The sequence below is a fragment of the Papio anubis genome, chromosome 9 (genome assembly GCF_008728515.1).
Source record: "Papio anubis isolate 15944 chromosome 9, Panubis1.0, whole genome shotgun sequence".
In the NCBI taxonomy this organism is placed as follows: domain Eukaryota; kingdom Metazoa; phylum Chordata; class Mammalia; order Primates; family Cercopithecidae; genus Papio; species Papio anubis.
This window is the reverse complement of record NC_044984.1, coordinates 36718113-36741362: the sequence shown is the minus strand read 5'-3', so window position 1 is coordinate 36741362 and position 23250 is coordinate 36718113. Positions and strand designations below refer to the sequence as shown.

The window sequence follows — 23250 nt, the reverse complement described above, 5'->3', positions numbered from 1 at the left end:
TACATCTTTATTTTCATTAACTTCTAGCTGAAATTTAGCATTTTCTTCAACTATAAATATAGGCAACAAACCCCAAGAAACTTTGTTGGCTGTAAAAATCATGGGTTTTTTTCCCCACGTTACATTATTGGTTTTGCAGATATATAAAAATAGTATTTTCATTTATTTCCACTTCAAAATTATGGTCATTACTATACGTGTGTGTGTGTGTGTGTGTGTGTGTGTAATTTATTAGTTAATGCAAAAATAATCACATATATTGCTTCCAATTGGGTTTGGCCCACAGGACAAGATCAGAGGACATGAGAGAGAGGTCAGGGTCTTGATTGCTCTGGCTTCCCTCCTGTGTGGCTGGAGGTCAGCAGAGACTGTACTTGTTGCTGAAGGCCATTGCTCCTGTCAGGGCCTCTCTCCACAGCTCTTTTGGGCCCCTGTGGGTCTGGGGCTGTGATATGGTTTCACTGTGTCCCCACCCAAATTTCATCTTGAACTGTAGTTCCCATAATTCCCACATGTCGTGGGAGGGACCTGGTGGGAGGTAATTGAATCATGGGGACCATTACCCCCATGCTGCTGCGCTCATGATAATGAGTGAGTTCTTATGAGATCTGATGGTTTTATAAAGGACTTTTCCCTCTTTGCTAGGTACTTCTCCTTCCTGCCATCATGTGAAGAAGAACACGTTTGCTTCCCCTTCCACCACGGTTGTAAGTTTCCTGAGGCCTCCTAGCCATGCAGAACTGTGAGTCAGTTAAACCTTTATAAATTACCCAGTCTCTGGCAGTTCTTTATAGCAGCATGAAAATGGACTAAGACAGGAGGTAATAATTCTCTGTTCTTGCTGAATCTGTGATCCTTCACCATTTTTGTTTGTTTCTCTTAATCTGCCCCCATAAATTTTTAAGTAGTTATTTCATGAAATGCTCTTTAATCATCCCTTTTGAATGTGCTCTGTTTCCTGCCAAGACCCTGACTGATACACTTCCAAACTAGATCCAGTTCCTCTCTTCTTTAAATCCCCTCCTTCTTTGGGCACTTCCTGTAGTGTAGGATTTCCCTATTAGACAAAAGACATCTCTTGAGCACTTATCATCTGTCAATCAGTCACTATTCTGGATGCTAGGGAATACAGTGATGGACAAGACAGATGAAGCCTTTATCACCTTGAACTAGAACAATGAGCATTTAGTAAGTAAGTGCTTACCATGTGCCAGGTGCTTTAAAAAGTCCTTTTTAAATGTTGGAAGTCATTTAATCCAGACAAGAACCGTGTGGTATATTTGTCAAATAAAGAAAAAGAATTATGGAGAGAGTAAGTAATTTGCCGGAGGTCACACAGCCAAGAAGCAGCAGAGCTGTAATTCTAACCCAGGAGGCCTGACTCCAAATCTCATGCTCTTAACCACATCACTTTATTGTCTCTTACTAGCTTAGCATCCTTTTCAATAACCAGCACATTGCCAATGCTCAGCAAATATTTATTGTACTGATTTGAGTGAATAGTCCCTTTAGGAAAGGAAGATAGCAATGGGATTATGCTTTTGGTAGTTTCAGCAAAATTTTTATTTCAGCAGCTTTCAAGAAGAGTTTGGTTTTCTTTTGTTTTATTTTCAAGTGTTTATCTGCAGTAGCAGGTGGTAAGAAAAAGATTCTCTTCCCCATTTAGCTGAGTAAATATCGAGTCATGTGGCTGGATCTTCATCCCAGCACAATTGTGTGCTCTCACCCTGGGCAGGAGGCAGCCTCATGACACAGCAATGCCCAGTGGGCAGTAGTTGTAGCAAATGTTTAGTTACAACAGCATAGCACCCAACTTGTAATCATTAATATGAACCCATGCAAGAGTTCACTGCAGCTGTGACTTATTTTCCTGGTGATTCATTCTGTTTGAAATATAATGTACTCAAAAAGCAGCAAAAACTGTAGCTGGAAATCACTGTAATGGTGTTCATGAAAGCTATTGCTAATTTACGGTCCAATTAAAACTAGAAATCCAATTATTGCTGAATAACATAATTGCAAGAAAGTAACTTGAATTGCACATATGTCAGTAATTAAGGAGGAAGCTTTAATAACAAAATCTATTTGTACTATTACAAGGAGGGGCCAAAGAGGCTGAAGATTGGCTCCAGGGTGAGTCAGTGCAAGGAATACCCCAGCAGTTGGGTGCTTACAGTAGGCTCCGAATTTTGTCAACATGGTTTGCTTTTACAGCCTAGCTCATGGGATCCTGGCAAGATAAATGCAGAATTTAAGAGCAGGATAAGGTTGATCTCTGAATCACATCCTATGAAGCATCAAATACACCATGAGCCCTGAAAAGTTAAATATTAGAAGGTATCATTTGTTAAACACTTGAGATGCTGTAGAAAGCAGTTGGCAAAATAAATGTCAAATATTGTACCTTTACAGTTCAAACTCTGATTTTGACCTTGCGGTTAACTCTACTGCATTGATTATGTTACTTCCAGTGGAGTGGCCAGGTTGGTGACAGTCTGGGTTTGGAGAGACAGAAACTGGGCATATCCAGTGTGTCAGCTATTAAGAAAGCTGCCTTGGGTTTTGGCAAGGTCTTGCTGCCCAGCAAATGATGTAGTCCTCTTTATTTGCGTGGTCTGCAGAGGGGGCTAGCAGCATCTCTTGCAGAACCCCAGGCAGGTGGTTCATTTACTGCAGAGGCAATCAGGTAATGTGAACTCTTACTGAAATATAGTAGGGCTGCAGTTCTCAGAATGCGTGCGTCAGAGTCTCCTAGAGGGCTTGCTACATACATACAGATGCTGGGCCTGACCACCTCAGTCTCTGAGTCAGTAGGTCTGGATTAGGGTTAGGGTCTGAGATCTGCATTTTTAATACGTTCCCAGGTGATGCTGATGATGCTTGCTGGTTTTGGGACTACACTTTTTTGAGAACCGCTGTGGTAGGATAGATGATAGCTGGGTCCAGTGAGGAGGAGCTAGAGTTAGGAGTGTGAAAAGTTTGTTGGAGGGTAAAAGCTGTGTGGAGGGGAAAGTTGGAATCAGAAGCCGGGCTGGGCATGGTGGTTTATGGCTGTAATCCCAGCATTTTGAGAGGCTGAGGCGGGAGGATCACTTGAGCCCAGGAGTTCTAGACCAGCCTGGGCAACACGGCAAAACCCTCTCTCTACTAAAAATAAAAAAATTCGCCAGAGTTGGTAATGCATCCCTGTAGTTCCAGCTACCTGGAAGGCTGAGGTGGGAGGATCACGGAGGGCAGCTGATTTGGGAGGGGCAAATTAGCTGGCAAAGGTTAGGAAAGGGGTCAGAGGCTTTGCTAATCAGATTGGGGTTTAGAGTATGGCTCCAGCCCCACTGAGCATCAGGTATGTGAAACAGATAAGCAACTGCATACAGCTTAAAAGTAGTAGTAATAATGGGCACCATTTATTGAGGTCCTACTATGTGCCAGGTGTTTTAGTTAACTTTAATTTTTGAAGTAGATCTGTGAGGAAGGTGATATCATCCCATTTTACTGAGAAAGAAACAAGAGCTCTGAGAATTTACATGTTATCCTGTTGCAACTTCAACTGTGTCTGATCCCAAAGCCTGAGTCCACCCAGGAATGAGCGAAGGTGATGTAGGGAGGGGCTGCGGCTCAGATAACTGTGAGCAGCAAAATGTTTTCAGAAGGATCTGGTGAGGCAGAGACTCCTAACATCTTATGTGTTCCTGTCAGGATTGGCTCAGGACCTGGGCAGAGGTGAGTTTTCTGGTAAAGCCCTTACGCGATACCTCTGCTGAGTGTGTGGGGAAGTAGGAGCCAAGAGTTACAGCCATTTCCTTATAAATCACAATCCCTAAATGGGAGGCAAACATTTAGTCTTAATCATAAAGAGGTAAGATACTTATATTAGTTTCTCATGGCTGCCATAACAAATTAAAGAAAGCTGGGTGGCCTGAAACAACAGCAATGTATTCTCTCAAAGTTCTGGAGGACAGAAATCTTGGATCAAGGTGTTGGCAGGACCATACTTCCTCTGGAGCCTGTAAAGAAGAATCCATTTTTGCCTTTTCATCTTCCAGTGACCTCAGGCATTCTCTGGCTTCCTTGACGTAAGGCTACATCACTCCAGCCTCTGCCTCCATCTTCTTGTTACCTTTCCTCTATGTGTTTTCTCCTTCTTTGTCTCTTATTAGGACACTTGTCATTGGGTTTAGGATCTACCTGGGTAATCTAGTTAGATCTTATCTCAAGACTCTTAATTACATCTTCACTTTTTTTCCAAATAAGGTCACATTCACAGATTCTAGGGGTTTGGATGTCTTTTTGAAGGTTGTTATCCAATCTACTACAATCCTTAAATAAACGTTTCCTAAGAAATCAAGGGTAAAAGTTGTTAGAATGTTTACACAAAATAACTATTGTTTGTGAATGGATGATGTATTTTCTAAAAAGTCGTAATTGAGTAGTTTTCTGTGGATTCTGAAGCCCAGATTTTACAAATAATTTTTCTGGTGGATACTTTCAAAGATGGTCACCAATACTTCCTCCCAACAATTTCTCCCTATCCTTGTGGAAGGATGTCCACATCCAAAGGCAGGCTGTATTTTCCTCTCTTTGCACCTGACCTGACCTTGTGACTTGCTTGGACCAACAGAATGCAGTGAAGGTGACCTTCTGGATTTCTGAGCCTGGGCCTGGCAACTTCTGCTTCACTTCTTGGGAGCCAGCTGCTTTGAAAGAAGATTGAGCAAGACAGCTGAAAGATATGTAGAGAGAGAAGCCAAGAGAGTGCCCAGCTATTCCAGTTACACCTACAGACTCACCACATGTATGAGTGAAGCCATCTTGGACTTTCCAGCTGAGCTCCCAGCTAAAGGCAGCTGCAAGGGTGATCCCAGCTGATGCCATGTGAAACAGAAGAACCATCCACCTGAGCCCAGCCAAGGTACCGAATTGAGAAAAATAACAAATTGTTGTTTCAAGTTAGTAAGTTCTGAGGCAGTTTGTCGTGTCACAATAGGTACATAAAACAATGCTGTAAATCATGTCATTCAAAAAGTTTTACATGGGCTAAAGGAAATGATAATAAGCACTGTATAAGCAAAAGAGTGTTTGATAGTGGGAATGAAAGTCTTTAGTGGTTTGCCTTGGACATTGTTCAGGATCTCAAAAGAAAGTATGCACAGGACACAGAGAACGTGAAGCTATGTAGGAGGAAGTGTCTCTCATCTCTGGCTTTGTTTTTGGAAGTATAGCCTCAGGGGAAGAATACTGTAGACATCATGACTTGGAGTTCTGGTTTTATAATGATATATTGTGCAAACCTGGAAAGGTCATGCATTGTCTCTGAGCCCCAGTACAGAAACGTTTGTGTGGCTTATAATAACCATTACTAATTATGAGGCCCCTGATGCATGCCAGTTCTGCATATGACTATTTTCATAGCAATCCTAATGAGAGTATTATCCTTATTTTCAGACAAGGAAGCACTGGCTCAGAGAGGGTTACGGTTTGCCTCAGATCACACAGAGATGGGGAAAGAAGGGTGGATATAGGTATTCAAACCCCAGGCAATTAGCTCCACCATTGTGCTTTTTCTACTGTGCTGTATCCATGGGCTTACTTCTCCCCTTTTTGGCTGGAGGCAGGTAACAGCCAGCCATTTGAGCAGGTCATATGGTCAATCACCATTCACTGGGGCACATGGGCAGGGATTCACAGGCATCTGTAAAATCACCCCAGAATGTCTTCTTACTTTATAGCTTATCCATACATATCTTTCTCCTCTAACTGGTTTTTCAGCATCATTTCTGCTTCTCCCTCTTCCATCCCTCTGGTGTGTTTGGTTTGAGTTCATAGGTGGGAGTGATGAGGTGGAGGGAGACCTGTGAACAGGGATAAGAAAGTAGAAACACAAGATCCTGAACAGCTTTGGAACTAACTGCTAGAGATTTTTATTCTTTGCAATGTTTCTTTTATCTATCACCCCCTTGAGCTTTCTATCTTTACCCTGGTTTGGCCTGGCACCATCTTTAGCAAGGAGCTCCTTATCTAGCTACCCCTCAGTCTCTCCATCATCCTGTTTATCCTTCCCACAGCCACCAGAGTTGTCTTCCTATGCATAAGTTCGACAATGTCATTTGCTTGTTCAGAAAACTTTCATGGCTTCTCATTGCCTATGGAATAAAGAAAAATATTTTTAAAATGTAGAATGTGAATAACATGTATTTATGGCTCATAGTAACTATATTTATGAACTGAAATAAACAGAATGTACAAATCACAGCATCCATTTTGTTCTATTCTGTTTCGTTCTGCAGTGTCTGAAGCTACATATGCCAGAGGCCCCTGGCTTGGGAGGGAGGAGAGCTGTTTTACTCCCAACACAGCTCAGACAAAGCTAACCATGTGAATTTGTTTATGTTAGCTTAAGTCCCCCTGTGAGAGGCCAACCCTAGCTTGTGCAGAATCCTATGAAGCATTTCATTTTTTTTTTTCTGAAAGAAAGTATTAATGAAATACTTGTTTTGTGCATTATTGTCATTATTATTATATCCACTCTTGACTAAAAGAGAGTACAAGAAACTATTGCTCACTTGCTTTCTATGTGGGGAGAATGGGCCATCCCTGCCTCTTTCCTATCTCTCTTTGACTTTGCTATACAAATTCACACTTAATTTAGGATAACACTGGGTTTGATCTAGAATTCACTTCTAACAAATGATGGAAGTCTTTTGGTAAAGACTCTGTTCAGGAAGTGTTTTAAAAAATTTTATTTCTTTGTATATTTATTTATTTATATTATACTTTAAGTTCTGGGGTACATGTGCAGAACGTGCAGGTTTGTTAAATAGGTATGCATGTGCCATGGTGGTTTGCTGCACCCATCAACCCTTCATCTACATTAGGTATTTCTTCTAATGCTATCCCTTTCTTGGGCCTCACCCCCAACAGGCTTTGTTGTGTGATGTTCCCCTCCCTGTGTCCATGTGTTCTCATTGTTCAACTCTCACTTATAGGTGAGAATATGTGGTGTTTGGTTTTCTGTTCTTGTGTTACTTTGTTGAGAATGATGGTTTCCAGCTCCATCCATGTCCCTGCAAAGGACATGAGATCACCCTTTTTTATGGCTGCATACTATTCCATGGTGTATACGTGCCACATTTTCTTTATCCAGTCTATCACTGATGGGCATTTGGATTGGTTCCAAGTCTTTGCTATTGTGAACAGTGCTGGAATAAACATATATGTGCATGTGTCTTTATAGTAGAATGATTTATAATCCTTTGGTTATATACCCAGTAATGGGATTGCTGAATCAAATGGTATTTCTGGTTCTAGATCCTTGAGGAATCACCACACTGTTTTCCACAATGGTTGAACTAATTTACACTTCTACCAACAGTGTAAAAATGTTCCTATTTCTCCACATTCTCTCCAGCATCTGTTGTTTCCTGACTTTTTAATAGTCACCATTCTAACTGGCGTGAGATGGTATCTCATTGTGGTTTTGATTTGCATTTCTCTAATGACCAGTGATGATGAGTTTTTTATCATATGTTTATTGGCTGCATAAATGTCTTCTTTTGAAAAGTATCTGTTGATAATCTTTGCCCACTTTTTGATGGGGTTGTTTGTTTTTTTCTTGTAAATTTGTTTAAGTTCCTTGTAGATTCTGGATACTAGCTCTTTGTCAGATGGACAGATTGCAAAAATTTTCCCCCATTTGTAGGTTAACTGTTCACTCTGGTGATAGTTTCTTTTGCTGTGCAGAAGCTCCTTAGTTTAATTAGATCTCATTTGTCAATTTTGGCTTTTGTTGCCATTGCTTTTGGTGTTTTAGACATGAAGTCCTTGCCCATGCCTATGTCCTGAATGGTATTGCCTTGGTTTTCTTCTAGGGTTTTTATGGTTTTAGGTCTTACATTTAAATCTTTAATCCATCTTGAGTTAATTTTTGTATAAGTTGTAAGGAAAGGGTCCAGTTTCAGTTTTCTGCGTATGGCTAGCCAATTTTCCCAACACCATTTATTAAATAGGGAATCCTTTCCCCATTGCTTGTTTTTGTCAGGTTTATTGAAGATCAGATGGTTGTAGATGTGTGGCATTATTTCTGAGGCCTCTATTCTGTTCCATTGGTCTATGTATCTGTTTTGGTACCAGTACCGTGCTGTTTTTGTTACTGTAGCCTTATAGTATAGTTTGAAGTCAGGTAGCGTGATACCTCCAGCTTTTTTCTTTTTGCTTAGGATTGTCTTTGCTATGTGGGCTCTCTTTTTGGTTTCATATGAAATTTAAAGTAGTTTTTTCTAATTCTGTGAAGAATGTCAATGGTAGTTTAATGAGGATAGCATTGAACCTATAAAGCACTTTGGGCAGCATGGCCATTTTCATGGTGTTGGATAAGCTGGTTGTTCCTCAAACATCCCAATAGATAAGGGGTATGTTAACCAGAGATGTTCTTGCTCAAACCTTCTCTGGAGCAGGGGTGCCCATGTGGATTTTAGTGGGCTTTAATGCTGGGTAAAAGCCCCTCCAGTTAGCAGAGAGAAAATGGTTGTCACTAACATCCAAAGATTAACTCTAGGCTGGTGTTGCCATAAAAATATATCAACAATGCTAATAATTTTTGTTTTGAGACAGGATCTCACTCTGTTGCCCAGTGGGGAATACAGTGGCGTGATCCTAGCTCACTGCAGCCTTGAACTCCTAGGCTCAAGCAATCTTCCTCTCTCAGGTTCTTGGGTGGCTGGGATGACAGGCAACAAGTCACTTTGATTGTTTAATGTGCAAAGAGAACCTGCCCTGAAAATCCTATTTCTCTGGTATGTTTGGTTTTAGTTCATAGGTGGGAGTGATGGGGTGGAGGGAGACTTGTGATCAAGGATAAGAAAGAAGAAATACAAGTTGCTGAATAGCTTTCCATTCAAAAGCAATGGGTGCAAATGGAACAGAATTTTCTGAGGCTTTATCATCTATTCCAGGTTTCCCCAGACTTTTCAATACCAAGGACCTGTTTCTTAATTGACACTTCTCTCACGTACTCAGGCTTTAAGATATTTTGTCTCCAAAATGACTTTATTAAGCAATAAATAATATTTTATTAAATAACAACATGTGATCGTCAATCAGATGTCTGATGAATGTGAGTTGGTACAATTGTTGCCAAAAGCAGATAAACGTTTTGTTGTTGTTGTTGGCTTGTGCAGATGTATCATTTGATTTTTGTTGGACTCTCAGAACCATAAAAATACCTAAGGGCTGGCATTTCCACTTTCCCAAATTTCTCTGTGTCCAAGAAACTGTGGTATTTATTACTAGGTTATTTTATAATCTTTCTAGATATGAAGTAACTGTCTTAAAATATTAAAAAGGGTTAAGTATACAATCTTGGGTGTTACAAAGTTATTTGATGGACTTATGCTGAAAGCTGGCCAAAGACAACCCAAAGAAAACTGAATTATGTGCACTTAAAACTAATCTGTGCCAACCTGTCAGGAGAAATTTATAATTTCATTTCTAGAAATAGGATAAAGAAATGAAGTAAAGTCTAATTCCAGTGTGTAAATTAGGGAAATCAACTTCTTCTAGTTTGCTCCTGAATGAACTGCTTTCTATTTGGCATACTCAAGAGCGAGGTCTTCCCTTTAATATACATTGTGAAATAATTGCTCTGGTGGAAATCAGAAACATGTAATGTAATATATTAGTTTTACTCAATGATTCTTGAAAGGTGATACCTCAATTAACAAATCTTTAGGGAAAGAGGCAGTGTTGAAATAAATATGCTCCAATCTCCTTCATAAATCAAGCCAGATAGTACTGCCTCTAGGCATTGGCAAGACAAAAAAACAAAACAAAACTGAGCAGAGTGGTTTTAGCCCTGCCCAGATGTAAGCGAACAAGGCTACCCCTTGGCAAATTTATAAAATGTTTCAAGGTTCTCTTTCTCCACCTTTTACTTTCTGTTACCCTTTGACAGGCTGCCCTGTTTCTGACTTAAAGAACTCTATACTTTTTTTTTTCCGTCAGAAATTGGTTTTGTATCCATTGTATTTGTTAATACACAGAATGTTAATTTAATGTGAATGAATTTTAATAGATACGGTAAACCAAACCAGTCCTTTGAATTCAAGCCTTTTATAAATACAAGCTTTGTGAATCCTTGGGCTCTGAGCCGCTGTAGCCCAAGCATCTAGCTCAGTTCCTGGCAGGCAAATCACAGAGGGTAGTTGAATGAATAATGAAAGACTTGGTTCCTTTGCACTTGAAGGAATCCAAGCTGAAGGAGTGGGAGAGGGAAAGGCTTGGGTGGGGTGGGGAAGCAGGGGAGGCTTAGTGAAGCCGGTGAATTGAAATCTTAGTAGGTCTCCTCTGAGAATAACCTTGACGTAGTTCCTCCAGGGTATCTGATAGATATGTCAGAAAGGGGTGGGTTTCTTCCCCTTCTTCCTACACCCCCTTTTTTTGGTCTCTGTAGAAAACAAGGAGGGACTGTGGTTCCTAGGGTCAGAGGTGCTTGTACTTATATAAATAACTATAAAATAACTTTTATAGGTATTTTGCTCAGCTACCTAACTTGCTGGGTTCAGGGTGAAATGAAAAATGAGATTATTAAGAATTTCATGCTCTCATACACTGCTGGTTGGAATGCAAAGTGATGTGGACACTTTGGAAAAGAATCCAGCAGTTCCTTAAAAGCTAAACTGAGTTACCATATGATCCAGCAATTCTGCTCTTAGGTACAGACCTGAGAGAATTGAAAACATATGTTTACATAAAGACCTGTACATGGATGTTCATAATAGCATTATTTATTATAGCCAAAAGTACAAACAACCTCATGTCCATTAACTGATGAATGAACAAACACAATGTGGCATAGCTATGCAATGGGATATTGTATACATTGTATCCATACAATGGAATATTATTCAGCAACAAAAAGTAATGAAGTGCCGATACATGCTACAAGGCATATGACGCCTGAAAACATTATGCTAAGTGAGAGAAACCAGATACAAAAGGCCACATATTGTGAGATTACCTTTATATGAGATGCCGCAAATTGGCAAATCTATAGAGGCCTAAAGTAGATTAGTGGTTTCCAGGGTCTGGGGGAATAGTGGAGTGGGGAGTGACTGCTAATGGGTACAGGATTTCCATCTGGAGCGATGAAAGGGTTCTGAAATAAGATAGTTGCACAACCTTCTGAATATACTAAAAAAAAGATGGATTGCACACTTTAAAGGGTGATTTTTATGGTATGTAAGTTATATGTCAATGAAAACATTAAGAATTTCAAGACAGCAGTAGCAGAGCATTAAAGCGAGCCTTGAGCCCTTCTGAGTTCAAGTCTCTGTGCAATTGTACCAATGCACACTCACGCAGCTGACCCTGCCTTCGGTCTCTTAAGCCCTCTCACCCTTTGCCTCCTCTCTTCCTAACTCATGTTGCGTATTTTCTTCCACATTTAATGCTGTGTTAACTAACACATGGCATGTAAAGCAGTTGAGGATACAGTGATTGACTATCTCAGTTAGCCAGGGATTGAGGGATTTCCCGGAAGGTGGGACTTTCAATGCTAAAACTAGGAAAAATCCCAGGCAAATTGGGAGGAGTTTGTCACTCTAGTGGTGCATAAACATTATTTTACATAATCATTTCTCCAAATTGAAATCCTGAAGCACATCTCCAGGTTTCTGATTTCTACCAGTGATGATGGGAGTGTGGTGTGTAGCATTGGTCCTGGGCCCCATAGTTACTTTATTTGTTTGATAGAAATTCAGAATTTCAGGCCCCTCCTGGGCCTACTGAATCAGAACCTACATTGTAACTAGATCCCCAAGTGACTCACATGTACGTTAAAGATCTGTGCCCTGAGGTGGAGGACAAATGATGGCTGAGCAGAGAGAAGATCAGGCTCTGGTGCCGAATTTGCCACTAGTTGGCTGTGTAAACTCAGACCTTAAGTTGCTTAACCTCTCTGGACCTTAGTGTCTTCATTCATGGAGCACAGAAGTTGGATTCTTACAGCTAGTGATTAGTGAACACATAAATATTTGTTATATGCATCTGGATTTGAATAACCCAGACCTACTTAACTCCTAAATTAGAAAACTCTCCTTTGATCATTTACTAGCTTTGTAACTTTGATCAGATGACTTTCAGTTTTCTCATGAGGGGTTATTGTGAAGAATAAGAAAAGTAGCATTTACAAAGCGCCTGGCTCAGGGTAGACTGTCATTAAATGGTAGTTTTTATTTTTTGTGTTACTAAAATCTAAGCTTCTGATAAGACTGTACATTAGAATACATCTTCATGAAAAGAATTGAATCTGGATATCCTTTTTGTTACTGGAAGAATCCTTGTGTCTGGAGTTGAAGAGCATGTAGACTCTTAGTGTTAGGTGAAAGAATGTATTTGACTCCTGATTCCTTCTTATTTAGATGATTTTAGCTTGGAGGTTTCCTATAAGTCCAGTCTGCATCTACTCAGCACCTAAATCTTGTCTTAGGATACAGCTATCAGTTACACGGAAAAATATCAGGAAAAACACCTGCAAACAGGATACATCAATATGGTTTTCATGGTTAAGCAAGCTAAGCTTTGATCTTTGGAAAACACTGGTGACTGAAGTTCAGAGCTTGCGGTTTTCTGTGCAGGCTGGATTTTTCCAGTTAACAGAGGCACGTGAACGGTTCTGAATCTATAAGGTCTTTGTTGGATATTTTTTGTTGTTCTTTGGTTCCAGCACTCCATCAGATTTACATGTGGGAGATATAATTAGCCATAGACTGATTGCAAAGTATCAGCCATAATTTAAAAATGTGAATTAACATAAAATGGCAAGCATTAAAAGTTAATGCTAACTTGATGCTCATTTATTTTTGCATCCAAATGAGCCTTATTAAGTTACTTAGTCCATCTAAACATCAGGGTTTTTTTCTCATACGCCAAGTTGTGATAACAATTTCTTATTGTAAATGCTGATAACACTTTTGAAAAGCGCAGGTTCAGTCTGCTGTTGATAATCAATTTTCAGCTTCTTCTGTGACCTGGTTTAAACTGACATCACTGTACCGTTTGGCATCTTAAAGTCCCGAGTACTTTGTAAAGGGCTTTCTAATGGAAATTATATTTTGACTGTCAAGGCCCTGTGGTTTCCTTCACTGTCAGCACGATCAATAACTTTGGGCAGGTGGATGGAGTGCAGATGGGGATGGAATGTATGGAAATGTAGCAGGCCTATGAGATGTGGGCTTAAATAAGCAAATCAAGCCAATTGGCTTAGAATTATGATGGCTGGCTTTCTAATGCATATTCAGGGAAGGCTGAAAAAATGTATGAAATTTAATTGTACCATAAAGCTGTCACCAGAAAATATATACTGAATATCAAGCAGGGTAACATGTCTTCTGGAGAGTTAATCTGTGAAAGTTAAAAAAATTCAAAGAATGTTACAGTTGAATAAGTCATAGAAAGAAATAGGTGGTGCTAGGGAACAGTTTTTGGAACAAGAAACAAATCGCACAAACTCAAATTTAATGAATGAAGCACATTTGATAGCTTATTGTCATTAGCAATTTCCCTATTGAATATGTAGAAAAATTTGGGAAAAAAGAGTGTAAAAAGTGAGGCAATTTTAACATTTTCTATGCCGAAGATTTAAGACAATGTATCCACAATATTTAGATAATCATTAATATTGTAATGCTAGATGCTTTAGTATTAATGAGTGGAGTTTCGCTACTTTATGGTAAAAACCAATGTTTCTGTAAGCCAGACTGAAAATCCCTGATACTGCATCTAATAGAGAGATTGTTTCTCACACTTCACTGTGCATGTGAATCACCTGGGGATCTTAAGGTATAGTTCTTTTGGTATTTTTTTATAGAGGTAAAATTCACATAACATAAAAGTAATCATTAACCATTTTAAAGTGCACAACTCCATGGCATTTAATATATTTACAGTGTTGTGCGACCATCACCTCTATTCAGTTCCAAGACATGTTTTTCTTCAAGGAATCTCTATGTCCATCAAGCAGTCACTCCTCATTCCTCCCTTGCCCTCAGCTCCTGACCACCACCCATCTGCTTTCTGTTGCCATGGATTTGCCTGGTCTTGATGCTTCAGATAAATAAAGTCATACAATACGTGACCTTTCATGTTCTGGCTTCTTTCACTAAAATGCAGATTGTGATTCCGAAAGTTTGGGAGCAGAGGCTGATTTTCTTGCATTTTTAATTCCCTCCCAGGTGATGCTGCTGCTGCTGGTGTAAAGATCTTGGATAAGGCTGCATCTCCTGGGCGGAGGCACTGCAGTCCAGTGAGCGTCAGGGAAGACTGGACCACTGATTCTCTGACTTCCTGTTGAACCACTGATAGGATCAAGTGGACTTGTTGGCTTATTGGTGCTTAGAGATATTGAGGATCCCCAATAGATCCTTTCCACAGAATTGTGTAAAACTTCAGAACATGTACATTGTCATTTATGCTTTATTTTGTCAAATAATTTTTGCCATCTGTATCAGAGTTGGCAAACTGTGGCCTGGGGGTCAAATCCAGCCCACTGACTGTTTTTATAAAGCCTGCCAGCCAAGAATGGCTTTTATTTAAAAAAAAATGGTTGAAGAATAATCAAAAGAAGAGTAATATTTTATGGCACATGAGCATTATATAAAATTTAAATTTCAGTGTTCACAGATAAAGTTTTATTGGAAGACAGCCAAGTTCATTTGTTTACATATTGTCTATGACTGCTTTCATGATACAATAGCAGAGTTGACGGAGACCATATGGCCCATAAAGCCAAAAATATTTACTGTCTGGTCCTTTTCAGAAAAAGTTTGCCAACGCCTTATGTATATGATGACTTCAACCTGCAAGTACAGAATAAAGACAGTGAGATAACCTGCAAACTCCTCATGAAGAGAAAAGGCATGCACTATTAGGCATATAAACCAGAAGTTAAACATTACTAGAAAAAAAAATCAACTCATAGAGATGAGTTTTACAAAGCAGAGCTTTTAAAGAAGTCCTAATTTCCTAGTCAAAACAAAGAGCTAAAAATCAGATTTCTGCTCTTGACCAAGAATTAAAACCTTTCTCTCTTTCTTTCTTTCTCTCTCTCTTTCTTTCTTTCTTTCTTTCTTTCTTTCTTTCTTTCTTTCTTTCTTTCTTTCTTTCTTTCTTTCTTTCTTTCTTTTTCTTTCTTTCTTCCTTCCTTCCTTCCTTCCTTTCTTCCTTCCTTCCTTCCTTCCTTCCTTCCTTCCTTCCTTTTCTTTTTTTTCTTTTCTTTTTCTTTTTCTTTTTCTTTTTTTTGTAATCCACTCTTGGCCATCTCTTGTGAGCCTCCTCACATTTCCATAGCTGTAAAGCTGTATGTGAAAATGTCAAGTGCTTTTTAAGAATGGATTTTACACTTGCCATTTTCAAGTGCAATGGATTTACACTTCAAAAAGTCAGACACAACTTCATAATTGAATTTCACCTGATCTTTTCAAGTGCGAGGCCCTGGAACTTGGCGTCAAGGACAAGCTCAGAACTAGACTGAGTTTTTACAGGTGGAGTCTCTCCTGCATTCAAGCCTTTAAAGTGAATAACAGATGACTTACGCAGCTGAAATACTTTTGCATTCCAGCCTAAATTATTGACGGAGGTTCACAGTGTTAATTTTCCTGGTTTGTTTTTTGATATTAAAGAAATTATGGGCTGGGTGACCTAGGATTTGTGATACACCCACATCTGACTGGCATAGCCACTAGGGTAATTTTTAAGGAAATGATAGTTTAAGCTTTAGGGATTGTCTCAGGTTTTCATACCTAAAAGATTAATGAACTAGAAAAGCCCAAGGTTGCCCCCAAGAAACCTTCAGTGGAAGTTACTGACTGTACCCAGAATGTCAATCATTCGGAAGACAGACATGCACACACATCTAAACTTTCACAAAGATGTAGTCTTTGTGTTCTTGAAGAATAAAAAGGAATGTATCTAAATTCCGAGGTTCTAGAAAACTTTTTTTTTTTAAAGGAACAAATCAGAAATAAATGAAACACGTGTTTTTCTGACTCACAAAAAAACTGTTAGCCCAATATTTTGGCAAAATTTGCATTCTTTACATTAAGGAAATGCACTGACTTGAGTTTTGTGTCCTTATTTGCTTCTGATATCTTAGAAGACTGCATGTAAATTTTTCTAAGGTATAGTTACATATAAAGTATGAAAATATTTGTAAATATGCCCTAAAGGTACACCTTTCTTTAGGACAGCTGTACATATTTGTAAAATCTGCAAGTTCTACGTAGTTATTCCTTCTGCAAAACCTGATGAATGATATTTGAAATTCAGAGGAAGCAGTGGATAAAAGAAGCATGAAGTCTCCTGGCAAATGGAGAGCAGAAGTTACACCAACATGTTCTCTTCTGTGTCCTCCTAATGCTCCCTACAGGGAGTTAGCCAAACTGAAAGGTCTGAGTTCTCCACAGGACCACCCTCACATCTGATGCCAACTGCAAGTTTAGGGGGTTCCCTAAACCATCCTCTGGTTCCATAATTCAATAGAAAGTCTCACAGCACTCACTGAAACTGACAATACTCGTGGTTATGGTTTATTACAGGAAAGGATACAGGTTAAAATCAGCCAAAGAAAGAGACCTATGGAGCAGAGTTTGGGGGTTCCAATCATGAAGGTTTTGTTGTCCTCAGCATGTATTGCCCTCCTAGTATCAATGTGTGACAATATACATGGAGTATTGCCAACCAGGGAAGCTCACATGAGCCTTGGTGGCCACGGGATATTGGGGCTTCATTACATAGGCATGAGTGAATGACTGACTGCCCATGTGGTTGAAGTTGGTCACCGGGTGGACTGACACAATACGACCCAAAGCTGCCACCTTAAAACACATGGTTGGTCTTGTTGGCATGGCCAGCCTCCAACCTAAGACTGTTAGGTGTGTCCACTGGGTATGACACAGATGACTTCCCAGAGGCTGAGGACAAGGGCCAGACCTCTCTTTGGGTAAAACCCCATTTTACACTGCAGACTTCCCTTTCAAAATAAAAGCAAACAAAAAAAATTTTCAAGAGGGGGCAGTAACCTCAAAGTGTTACCAACCTTTGGGAAAATTGGTCTCCTATACTTCCTTAAGCACTCTGTTTTATACTTGAAATTCGTAAGTGAATGGAGAAGAATGAGAGTTCTTCAGTCCCTAAGACCCTCATCCATATACCAAAGAGAAGGAGTTTTGTTATTTATTTAGAGAAGAGTAAGACCTTTTATTCTAGATAGTTTCAAAGACAAAACAAATTACAATAAAAAATACAGAGATCATTTACTGTTCTATATTCATCAGGATTACACGTTAAAAAGAAAATACAAATTAAGCTTTTATCATTTTCATTGCTGACAACTTTTTGAGACTAATGCCATTCTTTCAAACGGTAATACATACTTATTATAAAAACATCAAACAATAGAGGAATAGTAAAAAAGAATAAAGATGCACTCATTAAATATTTCAATATCCAGAGGTAACCATGTTAATAATTCTATTTTTTATCAATTTTAACAAACTTTATTCTTTTTATTTGCTTTCTTATCTGTTTTCTTTACCATATCATGAACTTTCTGAAGGCAGGGACCAAGTCTCTTTTGTTTAACCACCAAACCGTTAACAATTACAGCATAGTGTCTGGCACAATCTCCAGAGATTTGCTTCATCGATGATCAGTGTGCATCTATTCAGTCATATTCATATATGCACACAGATATACAGATAGCTATAGAATGTAAGATCCATTGGGTCAGAGCTTTTTGCATGTTTTGTTTCACTTGTATATTTCACTTGTCCAGAACAGGGGTCAGCAAACTAACTGCCAGGAGCTGAATGCATCCAGCAGCCTAGTTTTTGTAAGTAAAGCTTTGTTGGAACACAGCTGCACCCATTTATTTACACATCACCTGTGGCTGTTTTCATATGACAGTGGCAGAGTTGAGCAACTGCATAGGGGCCTTGTGGCCTACAAAGCCTAAAGTATTTACTATGTGGACTTCCATGGAAAACATTATTTTCTCTCTTTTTTTTTTTTTGAGATAGGGCCTTACTCTGTCACCCAGGCTGGAGGGCAGTGGCGTGATCTCGGCTCACTACAACCTCCACCTCCTGGGTTCAGTGATTCTCCTGCCTCAGCTTCCGGAGTAGCTGGGATTGCAGGAGGCTGTCACCACACCCGGCTAATTTTTGTACTTTTAGTAGAGACGAGGTTTCACCATGTTGGCCAGGCTGGTCTTAAACTCCTGACCTCAGGTAATCCTGAGGCCCTCAGGCCTGCCTCGGCCTCCCAAAGTGCTGGGATTATAGGCGTGAGCCACTGCACCTGGCTGGAAAACATTTTCTGACCTCTGCTATAGAGTAATTCTGTCACTGAGTATTTGATGAATCTTTGTTGAATGAATAATTTTTTAAATAACTTCTATGTACTTATATTTAACAACATTTCAAATATCCTAGTCACACAATTATTATAGTCGTCTTGTTTTTTATTTTTTAATTTTTCTCCTCCTGTGTCTCCACATACCACCCTAAATAGTTGTTTTAAATTTTATTTGCGTACCATAATATATTCAACTAGTTGCCTTTTATTAGATGTTTAAGATCTTTTCTTTTGTGTGTGTGCTTTGTAAACAGCCACACGGTGAACATGCATCTCTTCCTGTTAGTACCACTGTATTAGGTAAATTTAAAGAAGTGGGATTTCTGGGTCAAAGGATATCCACATTTTTATGTTTTTGATATATTTTGGCAGATTGTCTCCCAGAAAGGTAGTTCCAATAATATTTCATTTCCTCATAACTGTACCCCAACATGTGAAATTAAGAGCAAGATTTTTATTCAGCCAAGACATAAACATAAAAAAAAAAAAGTCAGATGGAAATCACATTACTTCTAAGCTTCTTTTGGTAATAGAACTGACTCGTCCTGCCACAATGATGGGAGATATAAATGGTTTTTATTTGCCAAATTAAAAGCATGGTGGTGCCCTTGATTACATTTACATTTACCACTAATTCCCTGAGCTCTTGAACACAGGAGGAAAAAAATCATTATGATAATGAAGGCAGCTATTTTTAAACAAATGTATGCATGTACATTTTAGAAACAGAAACGTTATGTTCTTTAAAGTGTGAAAAATGCTGACATATAATTCATTTATTCATATGAAACAATATAATAAAATATAACTACTTTTTAAATAAAGGGCTTGTTTCACCTTTAGAAAGGAATAAGGTGGCAATCCAATTTCTGGGCTCCTTGATGGCAGGCTCCAAGTGTGTACTGACAGTGATGTATTTGGAAATTACTCTGATCAAGAGTTCACAAAACTGAGCTGGGATGCCTGCTGCAGTCCTCCATTTCACCAGGAAGAGCTTGCTCGTTCGTCTTGTTTGGAGGTGTGTAAAAGGCCTAGTCACAGCGGGGTGCGGTGGGAGGGGGAGAGTGGAGGAGCCTTTCTGGCCTCATCAGCTTTTTTGAAAAGCCAGCTGGAAACTGAAATTGAGCTCCATTAGCAGCGCACTGGGAGGGCACCAGGGTTAAGTTCCTAGACCCGAATGCTAAGCTCCTTATGTTTTAAATCTTCTGTCAAGAAGATTACTGACCTTCCCTTTGATGCAATGCAAAAGTTAGCGGGTTGAGTAGTAAAATTTCAGACCTCTTAGTCACAGATAAAACTAGGTATTCAGAAGGAAGAAAAGCCTGCCTGTGTGTTGAACTGAGGCAATGGATAACTTCATTGTGCAGCCAAGGGTGCTCTTTCCCTCCTGTTTAATGACTAAAGCGGCTTCGGCAAATAGCCAGATGGCATGTAATGGAGTTTAGGTAGCTGTGAAGCAGGTAGGGGACCAAGAAGGAGTCAAAGGGAAGGGAAGCATAATGCCTTGCTGCGTGGCCTCATTGCGTGGTTCGAGGGCACCCAGCTATCCTGTCTGTCCTGCACTGGATCGACACTGCATGAAATGAAACGGAGGGTTGGAAATTAGCTGGTGAATAAGATGATGAAGAAATACAAACAAGGCTCCTCAGAGCTGGAACGCTTCTGGGGCCATTGTTACAGCTTAGAAGCCCCCTGAAAGACGTCAGTGCCCCAGCTTTTGTAAGGTAAAAGCCAGAGATGCCTTGTAAGAGTCAGCGTCTCCCTGGAAAAGTACAACTTACACACAGGAAGGTCTAGTTTTCTTTTCAGCGTGCTTTTCTTAATCTTACTCTGTAGATACTTCAACCAATTCCTCTAGTAAGGATGGAGAAAATAATGGTTTAAAACAATAAAACTGACTATACCTCTACTGATCCCCTTCTGAATCCAGGGGACAATTGTCACCCCCACTGAAGAGTAGGTTTTGCAGATCTGACAACATAGAATGTCTTTATTTCAGGTTTACTTATGGCTGTCTATACAGTAGAACCTAAAAAAGAATGTTAGCAATCATCTGGAAATTTTGTCAATGGAAATGGTAAATATTCTAGAACACATCTGAAGAGCGTGCCACCATATACAAAACCCACATTGGTTGAATAATTACCATCTTTGTTTCTAACTTCCTTCCAGTTTCTTTTACAAATTACAATTGACAACTAGAACTTAACTGGAAAAGAAAATCCATATGACTGCTGATTAGATCACTCAGGAAGTGGGAATATTTATTTGTTAAATGACTTCCAAAGGTTATTTGCTGAGAGACAGCTGCTATACTGGAACTTCTAAGTCAAGATTATTGACGGCAACTGTTAGGCCCAATCCATTAGAAACAAGTCAGCATTATAAACTAGTGGATGATTATTTTAGTTATAGAATAGACGATGGATATATGGAAGTCTCTCATTTTTAATGAGATGCCAGTTGTGGGCAATTATTCAGTTACTTTTTTGGTAATTGCTCAAATAGTTTATCATAGCAGGTATACTTGAAAGTAGCAGAGTTAATTTTTCCATAGGTGTTTTATTATGATTGATTTTTTGGGGGTAGCCACTGCCTTTTTTCAGTTTCTAGTTTTTCCAGGCTGAAAATTGTGGTGACTCAGTTTTTTGGTGTGGAATATTTTAACTTAAGGGCATGCATTTATGCAATAAAGAAGATTCAGTATTCATTTCAAAGGAGAATTTTGTTCCTGCCCCAAAATGCTTCCGTAGCTCACGGCCAAGTGGAGTTGAAATCACCTTTCCGTGCTTGTCAGGCTTTTCAATTTTCACCTAAGAATGTTAACTCTATTCCTAGCTCAACTGCCTGCCCAAGCATGAGGATTTTTATTGAATTAACAGCATAAAATAACTGTACTTTGGTTATTGTTGTTGTTGTTGTTGTTGAGGAGTACAACTTTAAACTCACTGCTGTATGTATTATCTCTCAGAAAGCTCAGGGGAGCTCCACGATATTCACGGAGGGGGAATATTGTTGTGTGGAGGCCATGCAGTTTAAACACTCCTCTAGACAACCCAAAATGACGCCTGGATTAAGCCAGAGCCCCAGAAATCTGTGTACCTAAACTGATTGATGTTGTCCCCTGGAGATTTGCTTTCTACTGATTTGATGTTGGAGTTGTGCCATCACCAGGGTGACCAACTGTCATAAACAGTTGCTCCAGACAGTCCTGGGTTTGGAACTGAAAGTCCCATGTCAGGAAATGTCCTAGTCCAGGAAAAACTTGGACAGTTGGTCACCCTATCAGTTAGGCATATGTCTCCATAAAATTCACGTGTGCATCTAACGTGAGGCCATGAATATCTTTGTGTGAATTCTCAGGAGGTAATTCTCTCTGGTCTTAGTTTCTCCTTAGAAACTGTGTATTTAACCAAACAACCTAAGGTTACTGTGAATTGTAGAATTCAAGAGTTTACTTTTTCTTTGCTTTGGCAAAAAAAGAGCCAAATTTCTGGCAGAACTAATGGATTCATTTTTGTGTTAGCCACATATCTGGTTCAATTTTATGTCATTTCCTTTCCTTTCCTTTCCTTTTTTTTTTTTTTTGTTTCATTTTCCTTTCTCTGCCACTTTAGCTGTGCTAACAGGTTATGTTTTACATAGCTGTGATAACTGCCTTTGATGCTTCTTTTGTTAAAGAGGAGGCATACATAAAAATTGCTGTTTCACCACAAAACTAATGTTGTAGGTCAGGTTTTCCAAGAAGGAGACTGAGAAGGAAACTTGCTCTCAGGATCCATTAGGTGGAGGGGAGGAGAGCAGAGGGAGGAAGCAGGACAGGTAGATGCCAAGTTGGCTGCATCACAGTCGCAAGAAGGCTTCAGCCAGCCCTGTGAGAGCTCTGCAGCTGGGAGGTCCCCTTAGAGTTGTCCTGGGTTTGGGTGAAGAGAGTGACCCTATCACTCCCTCCCCACCTTGGGGGATGAGTTATAGAACATGACCTGGCCATGGGAAGGGGTAAGACCTTGGGATATGGGGTCTCTTCAAGCTGAAGAGCAAATCTGAGAGAAGTCAGGTGGCAGCAGCTACTCCAGCAGCTCCAAGAGTAAGTCCTTCAGCATCACAGTGTCCTCCACAACCAGCATTTCCACCTCTCCACAATCATCCACCTGGCTGAAGGGCTGTGTGCAGTGGTAGAAGGAGCAGGGAAGTATTGACTATCCATCTGTAAAATAAGGATACTAATACCTTCATTGCAGAATTGTTGTGAAGATCAGTTGGGTCCAATATATAAAGCACTTATCGCAGAGTATGCCATGTCGTAGGTAAATAAATGACAACTACTATCATCTCTCTCTCTCTTTCCACATGGGCCTAATGAATCAATTAATGCATGCTGAATGGGTCGTTTTACTGAATGATCTGACTTTGCATCAAGGTAGTTAAAAAGTTTTAGAAAAACCAAAACAAAACCAATTTGAAGCATGCACATCTTAATACTAGTAGTTTTAACAGACTTTCTTTAACAAATTAATAGCAAAAATATATACGTAGGATATTCGATGGAGATTATTTTAAGGTCCCTAATGTGGGATTTCTTGTGAGTGTCTTGAGTCTTTGGGATGAAGAATTAGGAGAAGCCAGAGGAGCAGGTACAAAGGTGGCTAGGCAACTTTGATGCTTTCCCAGTTGTCTTGGGGATTTTTTATGTTTGGGGCATTTCTGTGACCCATAATTTTTTTTTTTGTCAGGCACCGTGAAAGCAAGGGACCAAAAACAGAAGGCAGAAAATGAGAATAATGATGGTTGAAGAAAAGGAAAGAACTTAATTAAAGGAGGCAACACAGTCTTAAAGCTAAAAAA

At 39.5% G+C, this 23250-nt stretch overlaps 1 long non-coding RNA gene across 1 annotated transcript; it reads left to right on the top strand.

Annotated features, from left to right (window-relative positions):
* Positions 1-723: 723 nt before the first annotated feature.
* LOC110740665 lies at positions 724-15128 on the top strand. Its single transcript, XR_002515616.2, has 3 exons — positions 724-4909; positions 5443-6372; positions 14226-15128. It is a non-coding gene; the product is annotated as an uncharacterized LOC110740665 (long non-coding RNA).
* Positions 15129-23250: the final 8122 nt, after the last annotated feature.